This window comes from Equus przewalskii, unplaced genomic scaffold (genome assembly GCF_037783145.1).
Source record: "Equus przewalskii isolate Varuska unplaced genomic scaffold, EquPr2 ChrUn-13, whole genome shotgun sequence".
Taxonomy (NCBI): domain Eukaryota; kingdom Metazoa; phylum Chordata; class Mammalia; order Perissodactyla; family Equidae; genus Equus; species Equus przewalskii.
Genome location: NW_027228750.1, coordinates 3712713 through 3736465, shown reverse-complemented (window position 1 = coordinate 3736465; position 23753 = coordinate 3712713). Strand labels below are relative to the sequence as shown.

At 48.1% G+C, this 23753-nt stretch overlaps 1 protein-coding gene across 23 annotated transcripts in view; it reads left to right on the top strand.

Moving 5' to 3' along the window:
- MAB21L3 (mab-21 like 3) overlaps nucleotides 1-14767 on the top strand; it is a 44176-nt gene extending 29409 nt beyond the window's left edge. Inside the window, exons 7-11 of one of the 23 annotated variants that reach the window (XM_070608093.1) lie at nucleotides 6865-6940; nucleotides 9737-9771; nucleotides 11763-11807; nucleotides 13988-14098; nucleotides 14570-14767. The gene's annotated coding sequence lies outside the window, so the exon portion shown is untranslated. Of the gene's footprint in view, nucleotides 1-6864; nucleotides 6941-9696; nucleotides 14099-14569 lie in introns of all 23 variants that reach the window. The other 22 variants (XM_070608090.1, XM_070608086.1, XM_070608087.1 and 19 more) reach the window with 22 other exon arrangements.
- Nucleotides 14768-23753: the final 8986 nt, after the last annotated feature.

The window sequence follows — 23753 nt, the reverse complement described above, 5'->3', positions numbered from 1 at the left end:
TAGGAAGGACAAATTGGCTGTGTGACCTTGGGCAAGTCACCCATTCTCTCTAGGCCTCAGAGGAGCTCCAAGTTCCCTTCCAAGGCCTGTTCTGCAGCCTGTAATCCTGCAGGCTGCCATAAAAGCCTACCCCAGCTCTGTTCCATTGACTATTTTTGGCTCAGTGATTAGAGGGCTTGTCAGGCCACACCCGAATGGCTGACATTCTGACAGCTGACTGGACATTTTCACTAGGCATCCCACTCGACTTTCAAAGTTAAGATGCCCCAACCAAACACATCATCCCTCCCTCCTTCTCCTCTTCTCAGCCTAACTCCTCTGACTTCCCCTCTTCTCTTCCTGGCACCTGAGCTGGGCACCACAATACCATCTTTGAAGTTGCCCTGTCCGTCAGCCTCCACATTCATTCGGTTGCTGACACTGGAACATTCCGGATGTGAAGTGCCCCTCTTCTTCATAGTCCCACAGTCTCTGCCCAGTTCAGGCCCTTGTCCCCTCTGACGTGGGCTCTTGCTGTTGCCTTGAACGCCCTCGACAGCCTCCCTGCTTTCACTCTCCACTCTTCCCATATGAAGTGTCACTCCCAGAACCATCATGCTGACCCACAGCCCTGGCCAGCCTCTCCCCACTACACACACTTGAATGATTTCCTGTGGCCAAGTGAGCAAACAGCTGCCATCCAGGGCCCTCCGTGATGTGGGCCGGACTCAACTTCCCTCTCACACGTACCCGACGCTTTGGCTGAACACATCATCCCTCACACACCACCCAGCTGCTCTTGTGTGTCCCCACACTCTTCGTGTCCTGTCTGAAACACACACAGCTCCCACACCTACCTATAGAAACTACCTCTTCAACAAGGCCTAGTGCAAATGCTACTTTTTCCTTGACACTTTCCAGGAGGCCCTCATTAAGGATCCATTTCTCATTTATCCATTTAGTCAACAAGTATTTATTGAGCACCAACTATGTGCTAGGTTCTGTTCCAGGCACTGAGGATTCACTGATAAGACAGAGGAGTTCCCACTCACAGGGAGCTTGCTGTTGATGGGTGACAGAAAATAAACAAGCAAACAAAAAGAAAAGCATAGATTCCAATATGTCCAGCAGATGAGCTCCAGATTCACTGGCTTTGGTTACAGTCTACTTGTAACATGCCCATTTCTGATCAAATCCCACTTGCAAACCCTCTGAGGGAAGAATCTGAGTCTTGTTTATCTTTGTAACTTCCACCTGCTGACATCATCACCTCTGTGTCCCTCAGTGTGTGTTTGTGAAAGGAAGGAAAGAAAAAAGAAAGGAAAGGGAGAAAGGAGGAAGGGAGGAAGGAGACAAGGATTTGGAAAACATTTAACAAATACCCCTGGCCGGCTTTGGAGCACCTATTAACATCTTATTAAATTCAGAATTAAAATAAAAGGAAGTTCTTGTCTTGCATTTGTCAACTTCGCAGTCCCTAGAGAGGGCTTTCGGTGTGAGAGCCTCACTCCAGATGGGGGAGGTGACATAGGGAGGCAGGGAGGGGCACTGCCCCGACCCAGGATTTCATCCCTGCCCCACCACGTAACTGTTGGGAGGTTCTGAGTGTTTCTTAATCTCTCTCAGCTTTAATCTCCTTACCTGTAAAATGGAGATCATAAAACCTGCCTCGCAGAAATGGAAAATCAAATGAGACAGTGTGCGCAAAATTGCTGCTTCAACTGAAATAAAGCACCCCGTAATCAGGAAATCGATTCAAGATTATCCTAGGTCCTGGTACTGGCTTCGTTTGGAGAATACTAAGGCAGAGTATCTGCCCCCAAAAGAAGAAACCTTCTGGATGTACGGGTATTTTAAAATATTATTTCTAAATCTACCATTCTGGATTCTTAGGGAAGAAAGAATCCTGACTCCCAGGATAACCTCGGGCTGCCTGAGAAGCGACGGGTTTCTCTCTTACTCTTTCTTAAAATATGTCCTCCTAGGGTTGCTCCTCTTCCAGCCATTAGGGCTTGTGGCTTCAAGCACAGGAGCCACACAGTTGGCTTCCCTCAAAAGCATGCCTGGATGCCTCATGCTCCCAGAAAAAATAAGAGGAAGTCATCTTTTGCCCTTTGCTAGGATTTCCTCCAGCCAGTATATGAAACGTGTCTTGCCCATACTCTCTGCTCACCAAACACAAATTGCTCAGACCCTGCAAACTTCTCCCTTAGCCCGCTGCTCCACTCCAACATAGGCTCAGGCTTAGTTTTACATCTTCTGTGCCTTCTAGAATCCAGCCCTCAGCCCTCGTGCCAGACTTATTCCCAGGAGGTTGGAGTGGTCGGGAATGACTCAGCCTCAGGATGCTTTAGCCAGAATCAAGCCTCTTGAAGCACAGTATCACTCCAACAAGAAGTGATTTCAACAGGGTACGGACTGTGCTGGTGACCACTGGGAAATAAACTTACTCCTTACTTGTCCAGAGTTTCCTGATGCGTTCCAGAGTTCTAGCAAACGTCCCTGCAGCATCTTGAGCTGTTATTCCATTTTAAAATTAAGTCCCCTAAAGATGGCTTTGGCCATTAAGATTTACTTCTCTGATAAAGAGGGGATATAACCATTTCTTTGGACACATACCCCTCTGGATATTTGATAAACATTAATTGAATTGAAAGAAGAGGAGAGATAGACAAATAAACAACAATCTTTCATCAGCACATTTCTTGGCAGTGTCTTCTGGCACATCACCCACTCCTCCTGACCATCTCTATCAATCAGGCCCCCGGCTTCCCAGTTTCTGCTCTGTCCTTCTCCGTTAAGACACACTCTTTTTGGAGGATAGGGATGAGGAGTAGAGAGTCTCTCTGATAAATATTTTAGTGAAGTTGGAGGGAATTAGAGAAAGTAGAATGGAACACTCTAGCAATCTTCATTCTTGCTCCTCCACTCCCTCTTCCCACTGCTTACTTGGAACATGGTAGAATACCTACCCTTATGGTAGAAAAGACAATCACAAAAAGAAAAGAAACTGTCTGGAGAGCAGGCATTTAAAGAGAGGCAGAAGCCTTCTGTGTTGTAGGGGAACAGAACTCTCAGTTTCATGGAGATTAACTGCGGTGGCCAGGAGCTGTGCCCAGCTTCCCTGTGCTGTGTGTTCCCACCGGTGCTGAAGATCTCCAGTGAGGTTCCTGCATCCAGCGGCCTTGAGTAGAATTGTTCCTGAATTCACTTTGTATCCAGGGGACACACAGTTTCACTGCTGTCACCATCTGAGGGATATAAGCACAGAGCCGGGGAGAGTTTGCAGCAACCTCTGCTGAATGGACCTTCCACAGAGGGCCTGGACCTGTGGCTTGGCTCTGCTAACTAATACATGTGAGGACATTTCACTTCTCTAAGACTCAGTTTCCCCATCTGTCAAAATGAGACCAATAAAACATACCTTATATGGTTGCAGTTGAGAGAATTTTATGAAATGTATTTGAAATGGTAGTTACCATCATCATAGAGATGACACACACACACCCCACACATAATTTTTTTAAACTTTATTTTAGAAATTAACATAGTAAAATTGGTTTGGGTGTGTGTGTGTGTGTGTGTAATTTCTATGACTTGTAATGCATATACAGATTTCTGTACCTATCACCACAGTGAGAAAATAGAAGAGTATCATTGCCCCAATTACTCGTTGAAGGACGTTTAGTCATGGCGTATTATTGTATTGCAGAATTCAATTTGCTAATATTTTGTTGAGGATTTTGCATCTCTGTTCATGAGGGATACTGATCTGAAGTTTTCTCTTTGTGCCCTGTCTTTGTCTGATTTTGGTATCAGGGTAATGTTGGCCTCATAAAACAAGCAGGGGAGTGCTTTTTCCTCTCCTATTTGTTACTATTTCTTCTTGAAATGTTGGCCAGAATTTGCCAGTGAGACCATCTGGGCCTGGGGATTTCTTTTTCAGAGGGTTTTTAAACTATGAATTCAATGTCTTTAATCATTATAGGACTATTCAGATTATCTATTTCATCATGACTGAATTGGTAGTTTGTGGTTTCCGAGAAACTGGTCCATTTCATCTAAATTGTTAGAATTTTGTGTGTTCAGTTGTTCTTAGTAATTCCCTTATTATCTCTTTAATGCCTACAGGGTCTGTAGTGATGTCCCCTCTTTCATTCCTAATACTGGTAGTTTCTTCTCTCCTTTTTAATTAGATGTTTATCAATTTTACTGATCTTTTCAAAGAACCATCTTTTTGGTTTCATTGATTTTCTCTATTGTTTTCTGTTTTCAATTTCACTGATACCTGCTCTCATTTTGTTATTTCCTTCCTTCTGCTTGCTTTGGATTGATTCTACTCTTCCTGTTCTAGTTTCTCAAGGTACAGGCTGAGATGATTATTTTGACACCTTTCTTCTTTTCTAATATAAGCATTTAATTCTATAAGTTTCACTCTAAGCACTGCTTTAGGCACATCCTATAAATTTTGGTATGTTATGTTTTCATTTTCATTCAGTTTAAAATATTTTCTAATTTTCCTCCAGACTTCCTTTCTGACTAATGGATTATTTTTAAGTATTTTGTTTAATTTCCAAGTAATTTAGAGATTTTCCCACATACACTTTTATAACCGTTAAACCCAGAAAAACTGCAGAAACCTAAAGAAGCTATTATTTTATAAACAAAATAATTTATTGAATACCTCCTCTGTGCAAAGCCTAGGCTAGGTGCTATTTTGGGTCCAAGGCTGCATGAGATTTAGTTCCAGCTTTCAAGGAACTGACTATCCAGGAAGGAAACGAAGACACTCATGCAAACAAGGATTCATAGTGGTCAGTGACACATGCTTCTACATGGTGCACAGCAGCACTGCAGTGGGGGGTCTCTTCCAGCGGAGGCGGTCAAAGTCAAGAGTGTGAGGTGGGCCTTGAGAATAGATTGGATTTCTATAATGAAGGTATTAGGGGAGGGCCATTGCTAGTTAGAGGAAATTTTGCCCGACAGTAATAGTATCTCCTGCCCTATAGACACCTCTCTTCCCAGTGTCCAGCTGAGCCTGCTGTCACTTGGGACACTTGGCCCACTCAATGCACACACATCTGGGGAGTGAACTAATCAGACTCACTAGACTGAGGTTCTTCCAAAAGTTGAAGGCATCTCCAAAAGCCTTTAGAGAAATGGGTATTGTTCAGTGTTTTCTGGGCCAGCTGAGGTGACTGTGGGATGACAAAAATAAAGCTAATATCAAAAGAGCAGTCCTCTTCCCTCACATCCTGCAACCTCACAGATATAGTACGTCCTTCTGCTTTGTCAGAAATTGAGCTAAGAACCTGCAAGTCAAGGACTCAAGGCAATAAAATAACTCATTGGCAGACCCTGGAGCATGCTGCCATGTTGTGAACATGAGTTGACTTAGCTGTGGGATTTTGGCTTCTCTGGTCTACAGAAGCCAGGAAACGCTGGAGTCATTGGAGGCAAAGGAGAGTGGGATGGCAAGGGATGGGAGAGAAAATATTTGCTTCAGGCCTGAGGGCTCAGGCTCATTGCATGAAGGAACAGAGCAGGAAATGTGAGGTGAAAATAGCTCCCATCCTTTTGAGACACGAGAGAGATCAACCAACAAAGAATTCTGGGGAAAGTGAGAAATAACAGCCAAAAGTCCTCATAATCAAGTCTTTTTCATTTTTCCTGAAGTTTTCAGTCGTATTTCACTTCCTTTCCAATTTTTCTTCAAAAACTGATTTGCAGGATCTGCTTTTAGCACATAGGAAAAACAGACAAAAAGCAATGTTTCTGAAATTTAGGAATTTGCATTTTTCCATCAAGTTCTTTTGCATTTGCATATTTTGGTTTTTACTGAAGAATGATTGTGCATATGTTGGCGATTTAACAAGAAGGTAAGGCTTGTTTTGTCTTCTAGAAAGATTAAAATAACTACATTTAATTTTATAGAAAATTGGTTTTTAAAAAATAAAATAGTTAATTTCTCATTGAATTTCCTTGGACAAGTTCCTTAAACTCTCTAAATCTCAGTTTCCTTATCTGTAAAACAGAGATAGTAATACCCACCTCATGGGGTTGCTGTGACATGGAGACGATAAGATAGCAGTCTTAAGAGAGCCTTGCACAGCTGGGCCAACATAGAACCCTTGACATGGATGTTGACGGCATGAATGAATCAGTGACAGAACAAATCACCCCAATCCTTTATGAAAGCCTATCCTGGAACTTCCAAATAATGCTGTGAAATTGGAACCTTAGGATCTGGCCCCAAAATGAAAGGTCAACAAGACCTGTTTTCTTGTGCAAATGGCTTGTTTGTTCTAAAGAGGAATAATTTCAAGGCAGAAAGAATTTTTATGAAGAACCAGATTCTGAAGTATGTAAAAGCAAGACATCCTAGGGGATTTTAGATTTTTATGGTGCTTTATAGTTCGTAAAAGCTTTAGTACGCCTCATATCTTTTGGATTACCGAAATCATCCCCAGAAAAAACGCTGGGAAAGGATCAATCATTTTGGCTTTACAAATGGGGAAAGGAAGACTCTAAGAGAGTCAAGAACTCACCCATGGCTAATAAGGGCTAGAAGTTGTCTCAAACCCAGGCTTCTACATCCAGTTCTAATAAGGTCTCTATGGCCTGGAGGACCATGGTTGAAGTGTTCAAAAGGAGGACTGAACCCTTTGTACCTATTGGCACATTTTTCCAAAATGCCTGTAGGCACTCAAGTAATGGTTTAGACCAATATTTGATTAGTTTTCATGATGAGAATATGAGAATTTTACCTGTTATATCGCAACGTGTGCCTAAACTCCAGTGAGTGGGGAAGAAGGAGTCAAGTGGGCTCTTCTGCAGGCTGCTCCGGGCTGTTGGATTGACCGCTAACCAAGTCTTTTCTTTCAGTGACTTCCCGAGGTCATTTCATTGCTGCCAGAAAGCAGTGGGAGAGAAGCAGCAAATGGCCAGCACACACTCCTCGGTGAGTCGCTGTCGCGGTTCTGCAGGACCACCCTGAGCGTTAGCATCTGGGGCTCCTGGGCGCCAAGTGTTGCTGAACCCCACTCCCTGCCCCCCAACACCCAGCATTGTGACAACCAAAACACCTGCCCACTCCCACCCCCTTTTTTGAAATGCCTGCGTTGCCCCTCACATGAAAATCATTGAATTAGATTGACTAGTAATTTTTTTGTTGAGAAATATCTCCTCCAGTGACAGTGGAGCTGGCAAACCATGAACTGGGGACACAATCTGGCCCATGGCCTGTTTTTGTGTGATGCTCAAGCTAGGGATGGTTTTTGTACTTTCAAAGGGTTGGGAGGAGGAATGGAAGTGACAGTCTGCATGTGGTCCACAAAGTCTATATTTACTCTCTGGCCCTCTAGAGGTAAAGTTCACAGCTCAACAAGCGACGACCAAGAGCTAACCAGACTGCCAGGTGCTGGGGGTACTGTGAGGGATAAGACATCATTGTTGTCCAGAGAGAACAAGTCACGTTAGGAGAAATAAAGGCACCATAATAGCAAGGGCAATGTGTGCAAAGATGGGGTCATACTGTCGCTATGGAAGCACAAAAGAGGGGCACCCAGCTCAGCCTTGGGGACTTAGAGAATGCAGAGAAGGGGAGCCTTCCAAGAGGAGGGGGCAGGTAAGATGAAGCTGGAAAGAGAAGTAGGTGTTAGGCAGAAGGGTGCAGTGAAACTGGGGGGAGGGTGGTGAGGTAGGAAAAACAGCCTAGGCAGAGAGAGAGAGAGAGAGAGAGAGAAAGAGGTGCAAAGGTTTTAGTGGAATGCAAGGTGGAGAATGTCAAGGGCTGCAGCTGGAGAGGGGGCTGAGGCCTGTGCCAAAGACTTTGTGTCTCCCAGCTGGATGCTTGGACTTTACCCAGGCTCAAGTGCTGGCCCCAACACTAAGTAGCTGTGTGGCCTTAAGCAAAGTACTTAACCTTTCTGTGCCTCAACTTCCTCATCTGTAACATGTGGTTAAGAAGAGTACCTATCTCATAGGGTTGCTGAAAACATGAAATGAGGTAATACATACAAAGCATGCAGAATTGTGCCGGCCCATAATTAGCACTCAGCAAATGCTGCCGATTGTGGTTGCTGTCGGGGTCATTGCTCTTGTTACACTATCAGTTATGGGAAGGCTTTGAAAAGCTGTGAGCACTTGCTATGGGCCTGTCTCTACACTGAGCACTAGGAATAGAGTGGTCTTGTCTTATGACATCCGTTTGAGACCTGGACCTTGTAGAAATCCAGGCAAAAATTGTTTTGACTCTGGGGTTCCCTGGTGCCTGTTGCCAGAGTGTTCAGGAAATAATAGTGGTCTGGCCATCCTTCACTGAAGGTGATTAGGAGTCAGCTTCCAGCACAAATGATTGCGTCTGAGAGCCAGGAAGGTAGGAGGTCCAGAATGAGGGCATTAAGAACTCCTCAGGTCAGGAGCCACATGCTCCCCTCTTTCTCCTAAAAGAAAAGTATCAAATACGGCTCTACTAGCAGAGAGAATGATCTAGGCTTCACCCTACCAGACTCATACTTGATCCTGCACAGCTTTCCTTTGCCTCAGTGGCCCAATCTAGTCATCAACTCTCTGGAATTTCTTGGGACTCGTGCAGTCCTTCAGTGGGTCTCTGCTTCTTCACACAGAAGAGAAAGCATCTCTCCCGACACGTGCAGTCCAGTCCGGCAGAGGCAGCCTGGAAATGGAGTCCACACCACAGCGAGGGCTTGCAAGGGACCCAAGAGTCACTCCCTGCCCTCCCTTGTGGCGTCTCCCTCTAGCCCCTCTGCCACAGCTCATGGGACCTTCCCAGACACAGACACAGCCTGCAGAGGGGGCCGGGGAGTGAGAGCCAATAGGCAGCAGGCAGGCCTGCAGCACACTCCCCATTTCTGCTGTCAACTGTGCAGGTAGCAGAGAGGGGTCCCCTCCATCTACAGAGCCCCCCCAAGGCTTCAGAGCTGGGGGGACCTCCGAGGTTGGTAGCCTGTCTGTGCAGCCGACCACGTGACAACGGCCCTGCTGCGGGAGCACTCAGGATGCAGAGCTTCCGCTGAGTGCAGTGGGGCTCTCGGTGGGTGATGCCCTGGGCCCAGGCATTGTGTCCGCACTGCAGGAGTAGCCCCATGCTGGCAGCTGGCACCCTGGGCACTCGGCGCAGGGCCTGGGCAAGCTGCACTCTGATTTGCAGTCTCTCGGTGCTCTGGGCTCCTTTGGGGAGGACATTATCTTCGATGTTATTGTGTAATAATAGGACCATGTTCCTGTGTCCTGCGGCTTTCTGGCTGAGCACACCATGCTCCATGAGGAAATACGGTTACAGGAATTATGCTCTTATTTATTTTCCCTCCAGAATATCAGAGTTGACAGCACAGAGACACAGGTCTGTGGTCATTTCAAGCTCATTTACCTCTCCCTGCCCCACCCTCCTCTCCTCAGCAGCCACCCTGTCACCTGCCACAGGGCCTCAGGCCCTATCCCCTGTCTACCCATCTCCTTAGAGTGCTCAGGCCATACAGGCTGCTTAAGCGCTTTGTTCAAATGTACCCATTTAATTCTGACGATAGCCCTATGGGGTAAGTATTATTATTGTTCTCATTTCACACTTGAGGAAACTCAGGCCTAGAGAGGTTATGTGACTTGCCCAGGGTCACACAGCTAGTGAGTGGCAGAGCATAGATTCAGACCCAGGCTGTCCGGCTCCATAATTTGTGCTTTTAATTCTGTGCTATTCAGCCTCCAGTTCTGATGCTTTTTTCTGTGCGGATCTACATAGAGAACAAACTGTGGGCACCAGCACTCGGCATCCAGGTCAGTGGACACCGTGGAGCTGAGGAGCACTGTTGATCGGCACTGCCCACGTAAGAAGAGGAACCCCGTGGAAGCTTTAGGCCATTCAAAGTGGACAAAGCTGTCCTTTCTCTCTGGGATGTTCCCAGAGCTTCTCGGGTAGCCCCACAGTTTGAGTGTCTGAAATCCCTGCGGGAAGCCCAGCACCTCCAGAGCAATTCCTGGGATTCTCAGAGCTTCCTAGAACCAGCCTTGCTTTGAGCGGCTGAGCTATGGCCAACTGGGCGCCAGACACCCAGGCTCTGGGGACAGCTGTCTGGGCATGGCCAGCAGTGGGCATGGGGACCCTCCCCAGGAATGCCCTGTTGATACATCTTGGAGTCTGTTATGGTGCTTCTCTGGGTGTAGGCCTGTCTGTGGGTGGAAACGGACAAGCGTGTATCTCATGACAGTGTGCTTCACTGGGTTGTCACATTTTTGTGTTTATTTTGCCCACTAGAGTGTGTATGTATGTGTGTGTGTGTGTGTGTGTGTCAGGGCTTAGGTCTAAAGAAGGGTATGTCCCAATAGGAACATAAAATGTGTCAAAGTTTGTGTGGGTGAAAGAGGGATTGGCTGGAGCGACATAGCTGTGTGTCCATGTGTGTGTGCGAGGGCACACTCTCCCAGTGGTTCTTGACAGCTGTGGCTTATCGCCACCTTGGCATTCCTCCTTTGCTGCTCCAAGGCCCCCAGCAATATGCCAAGGTGCCCGGGCCCTGCCTTGCAGAGCGGGGCCGTTTTAGTTCTTTGTTGTTGGCTTGATTTCGTTCCTGATGGGAACAGCCCCTCCCATCCCCTTCTGACCTGAGCCTCGCCCCCAACCCCAGGCGGGCACATCTTATAGTGACGGACCTCCTGTTTCTAGTCATTCTGCCTCTGATTGGTTCCAAGTGGGGAACAGCATGACTCTCTGAGACGCTCTCCAGGCTCCTCTCTAGGTCTCTGGGAATTTTACTCATAGCCTCCACAGCGCCCCGCAAAGCTGGGAAAACAGGGGGCTGTGGGGGCCATTAGAACCTGTGACTGTCTGGAGTCTGATGGAGAGGCAGATACTAAGGGGCTGGTGGGCAGGAGAAACGGTTCAAGAGGCAGATGTGGGAGATGGTTCTGCAGTCTGGCAGGGAGAGGCAGCTCTTGGCACCAGCTCCACGAGGCCGGATGCAGAGTCACTCCTGCCGCAGTTCTCCACTGCTCATGCTCCCTCCTCCTCAACACCTCCTTCCTTCCCACCTCAGGGCCTGTGGCCCTCTGGCCAGGGTGTGATGCCCTCAATACTGCCCCTCGGTCAGGAGGGCTGAGGCAAGGTGCCTCCCAGGGGGGACTCTCCTATGATGAGGAAAACAATCAGAAGGCTCTATAACCTTGGACAAATTGCTTAAACTCTCTGTGCCTCAGTTTTTTAGTCTGAAAAATGGGGATAGTAATAGGGTCATGGTGAGAATTGTGAGTTCCTGCATGTAAAGCACTTAGAATACTATTGGCATGTTCACTCAGTGTACACTCAGTAATTGTTGTTATGAGACTATCTATCCCAGAAGCCAAGCTGGCCTTTTCCCAGGGTCTGGTGGAGAGTGGGTGCAGTGGGAGTGGGTAAGGAGACTTGTCTTTCATGATGTCTAGGCTTGGCAGAAGGGAGGGGTGACGTCCTTCACCCCTGGAAAGGATTCCCACCGTCCTGCATTGGGTGCATCCAGGATGCGTGTTGGACCCAGGCTGGGGCTGCCTCCCTGTCCAGGCAGGGGAGGGCTGCAAGCATAGCAAACCCTGCCCTTCCAGGACAGAAGCTGCCTCTGCCTGCTCTGCTCTCAGCTCTGAAGTCTTTTCTTAAAGGTCAGCAGAGCACAGAGACCCTCTGGAATCTGTCTCTGGTGATAGGCCAGCAGACAGAGGCTCTAAAAATAAACCTTAATAAGATTTTAAGTAAACGCTTTCCACAAGAAGTCAGATGGTGATTCTTTTTTCTTTCCTAGAGCAACATGACCTATAGAGAAGCCCATTCCTGCAGAGGAGGAAAGGTCAGAGGCTTCCACAGTGCGGGACTGAATTTGGAGAAGGCTCCCTCTGCTCTGGGGCCGGCTTTGACAGGACCTACAGTCTTAGTGTGAGAGGTCCCATCCCAGGGGCGTGCCTGGCACTCCTGCCCCAGTCAGCTGGGCCCAGTGAACAACCTGAGCCGGGTTGGAGTGTTTCTGTACCCAGAGGAGTGGGCAGAGGTGAAGGTGTCTTTGCTTCCATTTTGCTTTCTCCCCAGCATGTGGTTCTCAGAGCTAGTGTCTGACTAGCTCACTGGGGCTGGGGGCCCACCTGGACTGGGCCCACAAGGCAGTGCGGCCTGTGGAATGCCCAGGAGGAGGGCCCAGCTCTGCCTCCCAGCAGCGCGCAGCCTGGGACACGCCAGCCAGGCCACCTGCTGAGATGTCCTTCCTGCCCCTTCTCACTGCAAAGTGAGAAAAGCTCAGCGGGGTGCTGGGCTTGCTGTTGGTGGCACCAGCCTTCTCCTGGGGCGGTCCAGACCGGTGGGGGCGGGGGAGGCTTCATCGAGTGGGGAGAGGAGAAGAAAGAGGGCGGGGAAAGGGGGGGAAGAGAAAGCCAGGGAGGAGGGAAAGAGACAGGAAGGGAGGGAGGAGCCAGGGAAGGGCAGGGAGAGGGCGACAAAGGCTGCGCCCGCGGCTGGCGCTGGCGGTCCCCCGCCACAGCGGCCGGTGGGGCCCCTGTCCCCCGCTTGGGCACCTGGAGAGGGGGTGCAGGAGCAGCGGGCGGGGCTGGGGTGGGAGGAGAAGGCGGGAGCAGAGGAGAAAACCGAGGGGCCGGAGGACGTCGCCAGGGATCGCGAAGGAGTCCGGCCCAGTTTTAATGACGCCCCCAGAGGAGAGGAGAGGGGACACCCCGGGGCCCTGCCGCCCGCCTGCCGGGTCCCAGCCCTGCCCGCCCGCTGAACTGCCTCCCACCTACTGGTATTTAATCCTAGCTGTGAATTGAACGGTGGAATGTTTTCACCGTTTCCTTCCTGCAGCTTCTGGGAGCTGGGGTTGAGGCCGACTGACTCCGCTGGAATGAAATATTATCGTCGTGCTCTCGTCTGTGTCTCTGGTTTGGGATTTGAGGATGGAGAAGATGCATTCTCTCATAATTAATGTTGGTGGCTGTCACTGTGGTCACAGCTGGCTTCAGGCAATTGAGGCGAGGGAAAGGAAACAGTAACCACAGCCTCGATGGGCCACAGAGAGAGCCTTACTTAACCTACTTGCCCGTGGGCGAGCGCAGGCGCTGCGCGGCCTCTCCCCTGCACCCCCAGTGCCTCCTGCCTCAAGAGCACCAGCCATCCACTGAACACTTCGTGTGTGTTGCCTCACTTAATCCGCAGTCGCCCCAGGCAGTAGCTAGTATTAGCCCCATTTTACAGATCAGAAAACTACAGTTCAAAGAGGTTAAGTAACGTGCTTACAATCACGCTTCCAGCTGCTGGAAGAGTTCACATTTGAACTCTAATCTCTCCAACTGGGCAATGTGTTCCTCTACACCAGGCAGCCCCTTCTGATCCTTTTCTTTGGAATCCCAACATTCCCACCTTCCTCCTCACCGTCTCTCCCCTTATCCCATTCCCAGCCCTGCCTCTGCGCCATTTGCCCTCTCTCCCTCGCTTCTCCATTACAATGCATTCTATGAGAAGGACCTGCCTGGGACTGGTCCACACTGAGGTTTCAGTGACTGATAACAGCCTCAACTGGTCCCCTTCACCCTCCCCAAGGTTTACCTTTTAAGTAGAATCGAAGCCTCATCTTAAAGGACCAGTTCTTGAGGGAGTTGAATTCAGTGATGACTAGGATGTGGGGCGGTACTGTGGGCAGGGCAGGCCCTGCAGGTGCTCCCTTAGCACAGACACAGGGCCCCATCCATCTGTGGGCTCAGCTTTAGGAGATGTGTCTGGGGAAGAGGAGTTACCGAACCTTAGCTGAGGACCTACTGTGTGCCTGGCACATGCTGCCCCAGACTTCCCAGATGTTACCCTTTATTCCTTACAACTCCCCCCGGGAGGAGGGGGGCAGTTGCCATGCTTCCCGCCTCACAAAGAGGAAACCAGGGTCTTCTCAGAGAGGAAATAACTTGCCCAAGGAAATGCTGCTAGTAAGTGCCTGAGTTGGAATTCAAACCTAGTCATTCAATGGTTCATTCATTAAGTGTTTTTATTCATTAGCTGCTGGTTTTGCTGTGGGCAGGGATATGGAGATGAGATAGAAGCCGGCTTCTCCCCTCATGGCTGATGCTCCCAAGGGAGCCATAGACGTGAACAGATCACCAGAGGAAGGTGGTGTATGACCGTCGCTGTGTGGGTGCCGTGGGTGGGCCACAGACACCACGGGCAGGGGGTGAGGAAGTGGGAGGGAGTCAGGAAGAAAAGAAAACCTTCTTGAAAGAGATCTATGGAGCCAGGCTCTTTTCGCCTCCTCCCCCACACTGCCTCAAGAAGCGCTGTGACATGGGGGATGTAACTGTCCCCTGACTCCCCCGCTCTGGGCCACCTGACTTCGCTGTGGCTTTCTGAGGATTATTAGATCAGTACGAAGTGCCTTGTATTTCTTGATATATTTGGGCAGCCTAAATGTTCAGGAATCATCATTTTTCTTTGCGTTCCCAGTTCAACAGAGGATATTTTTAAAATATACTTGACTTAAAGAATAAGGGTAAAAAACAAATGTAGAAACCTGAGGTAAAAATGGAAAATAGATGAAACCCAAAGTATTTTCAAGGTGTCTTTCTCTGTGTTTCTATTTTGCAGGTTTTAAAAGCAGAATCAAAGTGTAAAACAGAGAGAAATTTCTCTGATGCGGCATTTACATAAGAAACACATTCAGAAAAAGAGACTGTGATTCTGAAAGTGTCCTGATTATACTGCACGGAAAATCTCCCTGGGATCGGAGGAGGTTTAAATTCATTGGGAGAAGAGGAAATAAAATCCCCCTTTTCAATTTGCAAATCTCTCCCACACTGAAAATTCACTGGAGGAAATGGTCACACTGCGTTCGGGAGCAGACCACGTCCTGTCTGTTGGAGGGCTCCACCTTCTCAAGCCTTCATTACAATCCCCTGGCTCCTCTTGCATCCGTTTAACAAGTCTCACGTTGTGCTTGGTGCTACCGCATAGGCCTTGAGCACAACTCTCAAGGAGGCCCTTGTTTTTGGTGGTTGTGTATTATGCTCTAGAAACGTATCCACAGGCCATTTAATTGACTCGAGAAATCAAAGTCAGTAGGAATAGCACAAAATGTCATGTACTTCCACAAGCCCATATTATCTCTGTGTGTATCTGTATACATTTTCTCCATCTATTCCAATATTTGCAGGTTAAACTGCATAGAATGTCACATACAAGGATAGTGCTATTTACACAGTTTTCTGTTATCTATTGCTGCCTAGGGAACTACCCTAAACTTGGTGACTTAATCAGCACCATTTTATTCTGTATTGTGATTCTGTAGATCAGGAAAAAGGGCAGGGCTCAGCCAGGTGGTTCTCCTGCTCCAGGCGGCCTCCACTGGGATCACTCAGTGGTATTCAGCTAGTGGTGGAGCTGATCTGGAGGGTCCAAAACAATTTTACTCACATACCTGACACCTCGGCAGGGGTGGCTGTGAGGCTGGACTCCATGGGCCCCTCTGTCTCCATGCAGACTCAAGGCCTCCTCATGTAGTCTCTCCAGCAAAGTGGCCAGACTTCTTACATGAGAGTTCAGGCCCCTAACAGCAAGTGTTCCAGGACACATAAAGCCAGACCCTATTAGAGGCCTTTCTTTGGAGTCCCCCGGTGTTTGCAATTTCTTCCTCACCTTCTATCCCCCTACCTCACCCCAATCCTGCCTCAGATGCCCATTTACTGTGCCCAGAACTGACACAGTGTCACTTCTGCTGCAGTCTATTACTGGTCAAAGCAAGTCACAGTGCAGCCCAGAATCATGAGGAGGGGAAATACCCCACCTCTCTCTGGGAAGAGGATCAAAGAATTTGTGTTCATCTCGAACCCAGTGGCCAACTACACCCATCATCAGTAAGGCTTATGTTTAGACTTATTTTTTCAGGGGTAAGAATAGACTACACTGAATCATAGAATCTGAGATTTGGAAGGGACCTTAAAGATCATCTAGTTCAACATCCTAATTTTACAGAGAAGTGAGACTGAGAAAGATCTGACGACCTGGGTCACACAGCCACTAATTGCAAGCCTCAAACCCAGATGTCCTGACCCCAGATTCAAGAAGATATTGTCAACCCACAAAAACAGAAACCAGTTTAAGAGGCAAAGCGTTTTTTTGGGATCAACGAATTGCAATTTGGGGAGCACAGATTCACGTACAAACCCAAATAGTGTCCTGATTATAGGAGAAGAGCTTAGGGTTTTTATGGCAAAGGGGGAGGATGAAGTGAGCTGTATTAAAGAAGAGTGCGTTGGTGTTGGGTAAGGTGAGGCTGGATTTCGACTTCTTAGATTGACCTGAGGTCGATCTTCAGGCAAACGCTAGACTTGTACTTCACTGATTGGTTAGCAATGCAGTCATCAGAAAAGTCTAGTTTCATCAGTCCTTACAGACAGGATATTCTTATCCTTACTGACTTCTTGGAATGTTGGCATTTTGGTCCAGTTTGCAAGATAGGGAAAACAAGATGTGCAAGGCAATGCCTCCAAAGTGGCTGCTCTGGCTCTATTTTAATATGGCTCCACTCACGTCATCTTCCACAATATTTAGTGAATGCCTCCCGGGTTCACAGTGCAGCACTTACACTGAAGAAAGAGATACAAAGTTGAGTGTTAGACAGTTCTTGGTGTCCAAGAGTTTATAATTCAGTGGAGGGGAAGAGTCAAGAAATGTAGGTGATACAGGAAAATACGAATTGCAAATAACATGCCATGAAATTCTATGCAAGGATAAATTTCATCTGGCAAGGGAGTGTAGGAAGGGATTTCTGAAGACTTGGGTTTAGGGTGGGTGAAACTTCTGGCTGGTGACAGTACAGCAGGAGGGTGTTCCAGCCAGAGCACCTTGTGAGCAAAAGGAGAGAGAATAGCCAGGGATGCAGGTGAGTGTCAGGGTGAGGAGAGAGGACCTAGTTCTGCATTGTCCACACTCTGACCCAGTCGCCCTGCAGACCTGGGGTGCACATCATTCAGATAGTTGTCCAGCCCAGCAGCCAGCCTGTAGTGGTCACTGAGATGCTTTTCTGCAGACTCTCCTACGTGAGCAGGATTGGCTTTCTGTTCTAGCCCAGCTGTTCTCAATGCTGACTGCACATTAGAATCTCCATGGCTCCCTTTAAAATATCCCCATGCCTGGGTTCTACCCCAGAATGACCAAGTTAGCTTCTCTGGGACGGGACCCTGCTCTTGAATTTTTTAACTTCACAGGTGATTTTAATGTGCTGGAGCAGTGGTCCTCAAGCGCTGGTGGGCATCAGAATCACATGGAGGGCTTATCAAAACACAGATACTGGGCCCCACCCCCTGAGTTCCTGGTTTAGAAATCCTCAGGATTGGGGCCCATGAATTAACATCTCTGACAAGTTCCCAGGTGATGCCCATGCTGCTAGTCCCTGGACCACACTTTGAGAAGCACTGCTCCAGACAATTGGCCCAACCAGTTACACACTGAATCCACCTCCTTGAAAATTCTATGAGTGAAAAGAGAACTGAGGTTGCAGACTGTGTAGCGCCAAGCCCTGCTTCTCAAAGTGTGGTCCCTGGACCAGTAGCATGGGCATCCTCTGGGAGCTTGTTAGAAATGTAGAATCTCAGGCCTCACCCAGACCCAGGGAATCAGAATCTGCCCAGGTGATTTGAAGGCACCGTACAGTTTGACAAGCTCTGCTCTTGAGCTAAGTTCTGAGCATCAATTCTTCCTGGACACCTGAATCTTGATAGTACTCCAGATGAGTAGAGGTGCCCAGGCACAGCAGCTGTGATGCCTTACCAGAGACGGGGCACTAACTGAGACAGTAACACAGGCACTCACCTGAAATTTTTAATACGTAAACTATGAATTAGGACAATAGCAACTGGCTAACAAAATGCAACAGGTCTTTTTTTAGCCTTTTGCATTTTATGAAGCACTTTCACCTATGACTAGTTCTACATCTATTAAAAAGTATTGAAATACCCAACTCAAACACAAGAGAAACAAACTCTAATCATTTAGGTATCAGGAGTACCTACTACTTTAGATTTCTTCCCTTCACTTCTATCAATGGGTTGCCCCAGGCTATTTTCACAGCCTTTGGCCCAGTTCCATACAGGATGAAGCTGCCATTTTGAATTCAGGTGTTGATTACCTTCTTCACACTGTTCTGCCACCAGGCTCAAGACAAATGCCCCCAACTGGCTCTTAGTTTCTTGTGGAAGGGTTTTTATTGCTCTTTACAATGTGGACAGTTAATGATCTGTTCAGCAAAGATTTTACCCAGTGGGTTTAGAATTTGACTTATTTTCAGGTGACTTGCTCTAAACCAGCTGCACCTATGCATTACCATTGGCAAGATAATGAAAGTCTTCCTAACCCCTTCCAGTGTCCCAGACCCCTGGCCTTAGCTTCTTATCCAGTTAGTTCAATTTATTCTCAGTGGAGGGGTGAAGTGGGGAGTGGGGGTGGGGAGGGGTGGGAGGGGGTGGGGGCAGGCTGCCGCCCTGCCTCATTTCCAGGTGGATCCCTCTGTCTCCTTTTGCCAATCTCATGTTCTATTGGATTCTTCCAAAACCTGAAGTGCAGTCATCCAAAGAAAAAATCACCTGGGGAGGTCACTTCAGGTCTCTTCATTCTGCAGGCATGCATTCAATGCCACACTGGCAAGGATCCAAGTAAGACAATTCCTATGGAAATTCTTGCCATTTTCACAGGATGCTATATTTTTCTATTTTTAACAAAAGAACACCGTTGTCTGGGGATGAGAAAAAGTTTTGGCTCACACGAAAGAAGAAAGTCGCATCAAGGCCAATAAGAGGGAAGTCTCCTGATAGAACAATCAGCTGACTTGTCAAGGGACTGGTGGTTATGCTGTAGACGCAGACACAAGCATCAAAATGATTGTAGGCTGGCTGATCAGGGGGTTTTAACTGAGTGTATTATCTTGCGGTGGGAAAGGAGAGGGTGAACTGTGCCGGGTAGCCTTCTTTGCGGGTGCGTGCCTATGTGGCCGGCTTTGAGAAATACAATGTATAAACGAGTGGTTGTGAACTTTTCAATCAGGGAGGGATTGTCTCCATTGCAAAAGGAATTTGCCGCAAGTTTCTTTAAATACTAAGCACCTGGGACTTGCAGAATCCGAGAGGAGATGGAGCTCCTTTGAGGGCAGCTGACTGGCCCGGTCTCAGGATAGCAGAACCTGCAGAGGAAGAACTTAGTCCAGAGTCTGGCCTTGCAGATCCAGAAGCTCAGTCTGGAAATATAGGGTTGGCAGGGCTCTGTGGGACCCACTACCACTAATCTAACTCATGAGAGTCCAAAGGATAACTTATGTCAACGAATAAGAGGCATAAACCGCAGGAGAAACAAAAAGTTTATTTGGGGTTTCAAGAATTGCCCTTCGGGAGACACAGGTTTGAGTAGAAACTCAAATGTGTTTCCAGGAGAACAAAAGAGGCAAGGATTTAGAAAGGCAAGAGGAGATAAATTACAGAGGTTGTTTTGTGACATTTGTGATTGGTGCTGGCAACAATTGTTACTTCTTGGCCATAGGTAATTGGTTGCTAAGGCCAGCTCTAAGGCAAAAAGTTCTTATCGATGGGAGTAAGCCTATTTCTTGAAAGAGGGTAGGAATGACAGCAGTGAAGAACAGTCCAAAAGTTTACATTCCATCTGGGTAGAGGCGTGCATAAGCTGCACTGCCTTACTGGCCTCGCAGCTGCATCCTAGAAGCCTTGACACGTGTTACTCCATTTTGTTGTCATCGTCCACACTTAGTTGCCAATTTTTTGGTTACCATGGGAACTCCCCTTTCCATTAATTAAATCAACAGACTTTATTGAGTGCATACTCTGGGCTCAAATTCCCTGCCCTCATGCTGTATACATTCTGGGTGGGGGGGGGACGACAGGGATGGGACACATATAAGTAAATATGTATATTATGTGCCAGGTGGTAATATGTGCTACAAGAAAATTCAGGTAGTTAGAAAGAAGAGAAAGTGTTGGGGTGGAAGTGAGGATAGAGGTTTGTTCCTATTTCATTTAGGAATGTCAGGGAAAGCCTTTCTGATCAGGAGACATCTGAGCAGAAAGCTGAAGGAGCTGAACCCAGAGATTTCTGCAGGTGGGGTACCCCTAGCAGAGTCACAGCAAGTGTAAAGGCGAGCATGCACTTGATGTATTCGGGGAGCTGCAAGGGGCCAGCGTAGCTGCAAAGAAGTCAGAGAGTGAGCACGCGTACACACGCACAGACACACACACACACACACACACACACACACACACACACACACGCACGCGCAGACAGTGAGGTCAGAGAAGAATCCAGGGCCAGATCCCCTGCAGGCTTTTGCTCAGAGGGAGATTTTGAGTTGAAGAGTGACAATCTGATTTACGTTTTAATGGCATCACTCTGGCTGGCTGTGTGGGAAATAGATGATGGGGGGGCGGGGGAGGGAGGTGGAGGCAAGGGAAGGAGCAGGGAGACTGGTTCAGAAGCTTTCGTAATAGTGGAGGCAGGAAATGGGAGTGACTTGGACCTGTCAGTGGCAATATTAGCTGTGAGAAGGGGTCAGACTGTTACATTTTGAAGATAGACTCAATGGTATTCGTTGATGGTTTGGATGTGGTGTGTGAGAGAAAAGAGTGGAGTCAAGGATGACTCCAAGTTTTTGGGCTGAGGAACTGGAAGAATGAAGTCTTCTTTTGCTGTGAATAGGAAGAAAAACTTGGTACACGTGGGTGGTGTGTTGCTGGGGAGGAAGCAGGAGCCCAGTTTTGGAGATGTGAGTTTTGACATGCCCATTATATATCTGGAGATGGAAGGTAGGCCATGGGATACGTGGGTCTGCAGTTCAGTGGAGAGATCTAGGCTGGAGATATAAGTTTGGGAGTCACAACATGTATGTGGCATTTAAAATCCTGACACTAGGTGAAATGACATAAAGTGAGAGTATGGATAGAGATGTCTGAGCGCTAGCACTCGCTGACCTTTAGAGGTCAGTGAAATGAAGACAACCTGGCAAAAAAGACTGAGAAGGAAGAGCCAGAGAGGAGGGAGGAGAACTAAGAGACAGCAATGGCCAGAAGCCAAGAGAGAGTGTTCCAAGAGAGAAGTGACGAGTTGTGTCAGTTGCTGCTAACGGGCTGAGCAAGAGGGAAACCAAGACTTCACTACTGGAATTGGGAACCAAGAAGTCATCACCAACCTCGACAAGAGCAGTCAATGGAGAGGTGGAACAAAAGTTGGATTGGACTGGGTTCAGGAGAGAAAGAAAGAAAGAAAGTGCAGAGATCTCGAGAGTTTTGCTCTAAAGGGAAACAGAGAGTTGAGGCAGTAGTTGAGGAGGGATTAGAGTCCAGGGAGTTCTTGTTTTGTTTTAGGATGGAAAATGTCAGAGCAAGTTTGCTGATGAGGGGACATTTTTTGGAGTCATGTCCTTGGATAGGTGAGGGGAGATAAGGTCGTGTGCACAGATGTAGGCACTGGCCTTAAACAGGAGGACGGCACTTCATCCACAGCAACAAGAAGGAAATCAAAGTGTACAAGTTCTGTGTTACATGTGATGACGGGAGCAGGTCGTCTTCTGTTCTCAATGAAATGGGCAGCAAGGTATCAGTTGAGATTGAGTAACAAGTGTGGGGAGGTGTTAGACATTTGAGGAAAAAGGAGAAGAGGCCAATGGTATTGTCTCGGACAGTAGGAGAGTCAACGATCTAGAGCAATGGTTCCCAAAGTATGGTCCTGGGACCCACAGCATCAACTTCACCTGAGAACTTGTCAGAGATGCAGATTCTCAGGCCTCACTCTTGACCTCCTGATCAGAGACTCTGGCCCCACATCCAGCTATCTGTGCTTTAATAAGCCCTCCAAGAGACTACGAGGCACACTTACGTGTGAGAAGCACTAGCCTAGGAAAATATGGTGTGTGAGAGCCTTCTTGAGGTTAGTGGTCATGAATTAGAGTGAAACCAGTCCGTGCATCTCATCCTAGCCCATCCTCATAATGCCTTCCCCCTTCCAGCGATTGCATTAGGAATGGACACAGAACCCTGTTCCAGCTAATGCGGCAGCAGGAAAAGTCTGCCGGAAAGGGCTTCCAGTGAAGATCCCTCAATCTGAAAAATGAACTCAAGGAAGACACAGTCCCTCTATCTACACTGCTGGGTTTTGTGGTGTGAGGATTTGGCAGCCATCTTCCAACCAAGGAAGACGGGCTGAGGACAAGGATGAGGAGTGGGGAGGGCAGAGTGGAAAGATAGAAAGAACCGGAATCGCTGACGGTGTTGTTGAGCCACTGGACTAACCCAGAGCTTCCCCACCTCTGGGCCTACTGTTACGTGTGGTAAACACTCACACTCAGCCTCGCCATCCTTATCTGTAAAATAGTAAAACTGGTAATAATAGCCACCCCCTGCAATTGTCATAGAGACTAAGGGAAGATCATGTTTTTGAAAATAGCTTCTACCACTGTAAAGCTCTATCTAAATATAATTTCCATTAGTGCATTTGTATCTTACTCCAAAATATACACATTTCGTTCATACACAACTTTCTAGAAGGTGAGGTATAGTGACGGTGAAGGCAATGTTGCACTTAGGACTCCTTGGGGTGCTCCTAGGGTGAGTCCTTTGTCTCAGGATCCCAGCCTGGCCTGGAGCTCCCAGGCAGAGGCTCTGGTGAACACACTCCCTCACTGCTCAGCATGCCCGGGGCCCCCTGCAGCCCGGCTGTGCAGAACAGGCCCTGAGAGCAGGTGCCAAAGAGCACACTGCGCAGCCCGCAGCACGACCACCCCTCGCCTCCTTAAATCTTCCGCCTGTCTGTGAATTCCACAGCCCATTTCAACTCTCCCCCTCAGATGACAAATTTTGTTCTGAGTGCCCCCTTCTGAAACAAGCCATAGCAGCCTTCCTTGCTCCATGAGGTACACATCCGCCCTTTACCCTCCATACTGAGCCCTCAGATGCCCCCAACCAGAGTTCATTTCTGCAGTAGTGTCACCTCATGTGACCTAGCCCTCTCCTTCCTCTCCTTGCCCATTTGTGTCTTTGGGACTTTCCCTGAAGCATCTCATGTCCCTGCCTCTCAGCAGCAAGAGGAGTTTGTTTTACTTCCTTGGTTATCTTTATGGCTCACTTTCAAACCCCAGGTCAGCCCTGCCCATCACCTTTGAGCTCAGCTCACAGATCTCCTTATGCGAGCACTGTGTGCTCATCGGATGTGGAAAGAAGCACTACCGTCTCAGCCTGTGTAACTTTTAAGTTTAGACTTTATCCCTCACGCTCAGTTGAGAGACCCTCCAGTTCTGCACCAAAGAGGTTGATATTGAGGCCCCTGGCATTTTGAATATTATTTTGTCCTTCACTGCTTTGTTGTTATTGCTTTATACTTGGGGCTGAACGTAGCTGACTGTGCCTCTGCCCCCTGTGAGAAGCCTCTGGCCACAGGTGGCATCAGGAGAGGCTTGGCGAGTCCACCCAGGGAAGGAGCCGTTACACATCTATGTGAGGCAGGGAGAGACCAGATTGCATGCAGCACCCACAATAAAACGGTAACAGCGACACAATAAAACAATCCACTAAAGGAACAGGGGACACAGCTATTCACAGAGGGCAAGCGACCCATGGACTGTTGGAGATCCGGCACACGGGACTTCAGCCTATTGTGACTGGATCTCCCCACCCCTGTCTGCAAAGAGCCAGTCAGAACAGGCCGGTGTGGGATGGCACCAGGGTGTGAGAGCCAGCCCACACCCCAGGCCCTCACAGGGACCACTGGATATGCCCCAAGGGAC